Source organism: Alosa sapidissima, chromosome 24 (assembly GCF_018492685.1).
Source record: "Alosa sapidissima isolate fAloSap1 chromosome 24, fAloSap1.pri, whole genome shotgun sequence".
NCBI classification, from domain to species: Eukaryota; Metazoa; Chordata; class Actinopteri; order Clupeiformes; family Clupeidae; genus Alosa; species Alosa sapidissima.
In genome coordinates this window covers 23,159,602-23,167,060 of record NC_055980.1, presented here as the reverse complement: position 1 = coordinate 23,167,060, position 7,459 = coordinate 23,159,602, and positions in this window count along the sequence as shown.

Below are 7,459 nucleotides of genomic sequence, written 5' to 3'. Positions count from 1 at the left end.
GCGGACTTGCTTTGCAGGCTATATTATGCTACAATGTGAAGGCAAAACATTAATGGTTGTATCAGCGATTTCAGGCCCAAACATAAATGATCACATCCATCTTCTCTTTTCTAACGATCTGCTAGCTGCCTGCCCCATAAGTCAAAAAAACGCATCTCTGTAGGCAGCCTAGGCTCCGAGATCTGTACACAGAAACAATTGTTACCAACAAGTGTTGGCAACCACTCAAAGGCAAAATAAAGTGTTCCAACCAATAACCGACGAGATGCACGTTTAGGAGAGTTTCAATTGCACGGGCGGGGGGGGGTAGAGTAGCAAGCTAGCTCTCTGTTTTGTTTGAACATCAACAGAAGTGACGTTACCCCGCAATTGCTAATGCAACCTTTAAATCCACATCCAATTTTGATCAAAGGACCCTGCAGCTTTGGCTTTCCCATAGTTTTACTGGCCTTTGTTAGTTTGGGGAAGAGCTACAACCACTGGAGCTTAGGTGTCCCACATTAGGCAGTGTCCCACATTAGGAGATAGATAGATAGATAGATACTTTATTGATCCCCAAAGGAGTTTCTTTTCTGGAGAACTTTGATCATCAGCAGCAGGCAAATCATCATGATCATCCAATCAGAATAAATGGAACTGGATATGTGGTTGCAACACTGCTCAAAAAGTTGCCCCATGTATCAACTACCTTTACAGTTTTGAAAATATTGATGAAGATCAAAGAAATGTTCCAAAGTGACATAGAGAAACTGTATTTTCTCATCAGTAATCCTGTTGCATGGCTGTTTTGAATGATGCTCATTGAAGGCCTATACTGCATATCTGCCAAACCATCAACGGAAACCTCTTAAATCCATGTGTTTGTACTTCGTGATATCTGTTAAATAAATCAAAGGAATAGTTCGCCTCACATTTCCCTGGTAATGCTGTGTATTGTGAAAGCAGAATCTTGGCAGCAGCTATTGTGTGTGTGTGTGTGTGTGTGTGTGTGTGTGTGTGTGTGTGTGACTGCGTGCTAGTGTGTGTGTGATGTTTTTGTAAACCATGTTCGGCGCAGCCGTTCAGCTGTTGGACCGAGTGCAAACAGCCCCCAGGCTCTGACACGATGATTCTTGCTCTTCTCCGTTCAGAGGTTGCAGTCGTCTGGCCGCTCTCCACTTGGATCTCTCGTGTCAGATCTGATTAGTTTAAGAACAAATGCTGCTTTTGGCCAGGCCAAAACAAACATGGCGGAGTGTTTTGCATCTCTATTACTTAAAGTGACTGTTTGGAAGGCGGAAACAAGATCCAGTTATGGTAGATAAATGGAGAAGTTTTAACAGCATGTTGTGCCAATCAGATCGGAGCTGAATAGAGTATAGGACAATGAGTGAACTCAAACAAACTTTCAAGATTCATTCACAAACAACAGAACATTAGTACATCAGCCCAACCAGGGGTGAAACTTTGAGTTGAACCTCTCCATTTCATCATGCTCTATAACAGTTTCATATAATTATTGAGGGAGCGGGGTTTGGCTGATTTTGATTATTGGCTTCATATTTTACGCCTACAAATCTGACTCTGATGTTGTTGGCCTACGTATGGAAAATGCATGTAACAAACAATAAAAATGATTTTGTGAGGTGCTGGCCACTGGTAAAAAGTTCAATGATAGAGAAGTGCCACACACTCTGGCTCCAATTGAAAAGGTTTATTAGGCAATGACGGTTCAGCCTATAGCTATAGTTGGCCTACGTAGAACACCCTTCTGCACTCTTAAAACGAATGTGTTAGCAACAACACAAACTATCTGGACATAAAGACGTGTTAAAAACAACACAAGTTGTGTTATTCTCAACACAATCGTTTTAGGAATGTGGTGACCCGAAGTGGAACCCGTGGGTGGCTAGGTGGCCGCCAGCTTTGTCACAACAACAACAACAACAAATAACAGCATCCTCTGTGTGTGTTGTCAAAATGCCAGAAAGAAAAAACAAAAAAACCCTCATCAGAGATAAGCCCTAGAAGGAAGGGAATACTAGCCTACTCCAAACAGACCATAATAGTTTAATGCATTCCTCCCCATTTATTTGATCTTGTTAGCGGATGTTTGTGAGGGTGTTGTTAAATCTGTTATTGTTTCTTTCTTTCTCAAAAATTATCTTGATCTTGCAACTCGAAATCATTGGGCAAGATTTCCAGGGAAGAACTGATTCAGAGCAGCAGTAGCTTTCCTATGAATTTTCACACGGAGTCAATTGCAGTTTTTTATGATTGCTTTAAAGGTAAACTATGCAGTATTGGCCATTTCCTTACTGGTTTTTTTTTCGGTTTTTGCTTCTTTTTCGCGTGCTGTCATGACGAATGTCTGAGAAACTCCATCGCTACCTTTTTCTAGCCGGTGCCTGGTGTGTATGTGTATTTGAATGCAGTAAAGCAATTTGTTACACTCAAAATACTTCCTGACACTGAGACCGTCGGCCCGCCGGCCAACAGTTGCAAGGGTGGTTTTTCCGCTCACAGGCGCTAGGGGGAAGCGAGACGGCCACCATTCAACCCGAAAAAAGTCATATAACCATTCCAATGACTCTGAAGCTGGTAAATGAAGTTAAATTAAGCTAAAAAACTTGATTAAGCTAAAAAAAAACTGCATAGTGTGTCTTTAAGCACAATTTTGAAAACAGGGCCCGTTTCTTCAAAACACTACACACAATTAACACAACACGACACCCAATTAGCAGAATCCCTTTTGCAAAATGAAACAACTATTTATCAAAATTCTATTTTTTGTCATATCACAAACACATCAATCATATATAATACAGAATGATTATGTTTGAATCAGTTGCACACCAATGTTCTCAATACAAAACATATTTGACAAAACAGGTTTTCCTAGGATAGTGTATGGTTGATTTTTCTCAGAAATATTGTTCAAGTAGGATTAGAGGATAATTAAGAGGATAAAAATATACTTACCAAATATGACACATAAGACCAGACCTGTACATTGAACACATAAGACCAGACCTGTACATTGAGGACCAAACATGACACATAGACCTACACTGAACACATAAGACCAGTACGTTGAGGACCGAACATGACATGTAAGATCAGACCTGTACATTGAGGACTGTTTTCTCTCCACATTACTACAGTTTTTCAAAATCTTTGCATATCACACCACATTTTACAGTAAACATTAAACAGTAAACACATTACAGTAAACATGTCACTATAACCCGATTACCCCATATAATAATATATAATATAATAATATCTGACAAAAGGACCCTGAACAAACTGATCAACATCTTGGACAATGAGTGTCATCCACTCCACAGCACTATTGTTAAGCAGTAGAGCCTGATCAGCTGGAGACTTCGCTCACTGCCTTGCACAACAGACAGACTGAGGAAGTCATTTGTCCCCAGGGCCATTGAACTGTTCAATGCTTCACTTAAGGGAAGAGGAGAGATAGACTTCTCATAGTCTGTCTGCCTCTTCACCCCCTCCATGTTTGGATACTGTCTGTCCACTAGTCACTTTTTACCACTGACTTTCTGCCTCACTGTTTGCGTGCTATATTAGCACATATGCATATACATATCCATGCCACATCCGAACTGTGGCCACACTTATACCTTTTCTCAATATACTGTAATCACCCACTATGTGGATACTGTTTTTAGAATTGATTTAGATTAAGTGTTATTTAGTATAATTTGTATTTTAGTATATTTAGTATATTCTTTATCTTCTACTGTCCTTATTGCTTAGTTGTGTTTTTTATATTATATACTTTTAATTACATCGCACTACATCTCAGCCTAAATCTCAATTTCGTAAATTTGTTTTGTTATTCCTCTCTGTGCTACATTGCCTTCAATTTCTGTTGTTGACAAGGGCAGACCCTTCTACACAGTGTTTACATAAGACTTGTCTTCACACCCGATAGTTGTGTTTAAATAATTGGTTCATGGGTGTGTATTTTTTTGAAATCGCAAAGAGGAAACATTATCTGAGTTGTCTGTGTCTAAAGTGAGTTTTTTAAATAAATGTGTGTACTGTTTTGCAAAAAGTGTGATGCTGATAATGTTACTGGTGCTAGTAGTTGTACAAATCTGGTCTAATATTTTGCTTCTTGAGTGTAAGGTTTCACTAACTGTGGGATACTTTTTATTTTAGTGTTTAAGCAATTGAAAAAAAAACTGTAAATTGAGTCAATCCACAGTCTATTTCTTCCACTCTTCCAGTCTGAGTATGCTTCTCCTGCACTGCTGAGAATGATTGAAGGGTTGTGATATTACGCATAGTTCTCATCATCACCCAAGAATGTGTTATAGCAACTTGTCCTGTGTCTCCTTCCTCTCCACAGCTTGTCAAATACACATCTCGAAAATAATTATCCCACATTTAAACCTCATTTGTAAGATTGGACATAAGGACAATTGATTGTCACATGTAGTCAAGAACTGTCAGACACTGATATATTTACAGTCATGTCACTCAAATGGCAAATTGCAAAGCTCCCTCTGCAAAATATCTCTGGGTTCATTTGCAACATCTGTCCAGCAGAGGGCCTCATGGTCCACCCACAATAGAATAATCGAAACGATCAAATTCTCCTGTATTACTTCTGACAGTGGCCAAATCGCACTTTATTTAAACATTAATTTGCCTTTTCTTGACGATCGTTTCAGTTGAGAAGTAACTATCCGGTGTCCCTTTGGAGTTGAATGAAAAACTAGAGCCTTCCTTGTTTTGTTTTTTTATCGACATGGTGATTAGTCAGAAAGTATTTTCTTCTCTCGCTTAAGTATTAATTCACTTGCTATGCATGGAAATCAAATCAAATCAATTCTGCTTTATTCCTTCAACCTGCCCCTCTCGCTCTCTCTCAACATCTCAATCTCCATCTCCAAGACTGATGAGAACCCTGATAAATTCCCTCAGATTAGACATGCCCAGCAACACACATAGGCACACACACACACATTGCATTGTCCTGAGCAAATCTGCTTTGCTTGGTTGCATAACTCAAACAAGAGAGGCCTGGGAAACAAATCTATACTTATGCAATGCTCAGATGCTAACAGATCAGTGACAAGGCTTCAGCAATCTAATCTTAGACATTTCCCCATCAGCACAAACCACTGGCGAGAGGGGTCACTATCCTTTGTGTCAGAGACGCAATTTCTTTATGACCTCTGTGACCGCTATGATTTACATGGTTCATCTTTTTGTTTTATAACCACTCCTTTGTTCAATCATAAAGTGTTATTTTAGCCATGCGGTGAAACACTATATAATGACAACAGATTTACTTGAGATTACAGTGCCAAACCTCTTGACCTCCATAGGTGTCCTTGGGCTTCATAGGTGCATGATTGATGTTTGCTTTTAAGCGGTGAAAGGCAGTTTACTTCTGTTACATGAAATTCAAGCTTTCAGAGAAATGTGATTAGTAGCAGGGTGCCCCCCTCCTTCCTCTTTTTATAACTAGGCCCATTTCTGAGCTATTTACATCTGCAATTTTTAATTTGATGATTATGGTTATTATGAGCCCTGAGCAGGTCTGGTTCTAGCCTACTATTTTGCATGCAACATAACAAAGCGATCAAATTTGGATCAAAATTGACATAAACTCAAAACACAAACAACAAAATAATTGGTACTACTTGCTACCACATGATTTTAAAGATGCCCTAAGAGTGTAGCACTGTAGCTGCCTTGCTGCTCTAGCTTTTGGCTGCAGCAACTCGAGCTAGATAGAACCGATTGTTTTCATTTTTTTCCCGTACCGACATAGGTGACTTTAAGAAACAGATCTATCTGAAAAATGGAGATTTCTTTTAAGGCATCAGAAGGGGGTTTACCTAACATACCTTAGGGTCTACTGCACAGCTATACCAGCTAGCTCCCATCCAATGCCAGCTCATCTACATCCAAGATTTGAGGCTGCACTGCGCAGATGTCAAACTGAAAAACCTGTCTATGGGCCGACCACCCTGCAGAAAAAAAATAAAAATAAATAGATAAATAAAGTTTGTTTACTTTGTTTGGGTGGGCAAGACACAATGCTTGGGTGGGCTTAGCCCTGAGAAGCCTAGAGCTGGCCCTAGCCATGAGAAGACCTGACTGGAGACACATGGGTGTGCTGTGCATTCACTGCAAATGTAGACTACAGGGGAAACAGGAAAGTCTCAACTAGATTAAGCCTGCTAGATTGTAAATGATCAAATAGAGTTGAGTTGAATGATGCTTGAGTAATAAATAAGTATTAATAAAATATAAAAATGGTGGTGTCAAAAAACAAAAATAGCTGTGCATAATTCTGTTATTTTAAAGTTTAATATAATATGTATAAGATATAATAACAAGCTTTAAAAAGCATTAGTATAACTTGCTAAGTATGTATTCAGTAAATATACAATATCACCAAATGAAAGTATATATATACCAAAAACAAATTAAGCCCACTGACCGATTTGCAGCAGATAAAATATATTTTTTTTCTTATTTTGATTCTTATTCTGTTGGGAGGATTCTGACTCTGTTGGGGAGGATTCTGACTCTGGACTCTGATTCTCTTGTTCTGTGCACAGGGCTTAGAGAGAGGAAAGGGCCACATGATTTAATAAGAATAATAAAGAAGCCTTGCAAACATTTGCTGTTTCACTCTTTCTATTTTCTTGCAATCATACTGCAAATTGTTTCTAAGATGTTCTATACACTTATCTAACTTTTAACACAACTTTTCTGAAATGACAATAGAAAATGAAATAATCATTTATACAGGATTTTATTGAGTGAATGATATTTATGCATATCGTTTAGTGACAAAGTTGTAGTGCCTTTCCACAAGAGATCGTCTACATTCTGTTCTAATAAGCTATGTGATTTGAGTTTACAGATAACCCCTCAGTTGCCTTTGGGTCAAATTCCCCCTCCTGTCTGAAGTGTTTTCTAAACCTGTCTACCTGGACAGAGACAAAAGCCCTCCAATCACAGCCTAGTCTGTGGCATAAACAGCTTATTGTGACTTCCACTCACAACACATACTGACTCTTCAAAAACAAGGTCAACAGTTCTAATAAACATGTTTGAGTTTCTTTCACGGTTCTACAAAGACCAAGTCAAAGGCACCACTGAGACAGTGGGCCTCCTCTGCGTTTGTCTTGAGCGTCGGGCGGACGCGTCTAAGAAAAACAGTCCGGCTGCCTGAGTCATGGAAATTCAAAATGTCGGCTTTGTGGCCTCTCTATGAATAGCCAATGCATCCATGGCACGGGCCTCTTTGTCCCCCAGCTGACAGTAACTGAATATACCAACGTCTCAATGTCTCGGAAACCTCTCTCTTTCTGTCTCTCTCTCTGTCTCTCTCCTCTCTCTCTTTAGATAAAGTTCTCTCTTTTTTTAGTCTCGTGGTCACATAAACAAACAGAAACTTTTAGTTTCTCTCTCTCTCCAC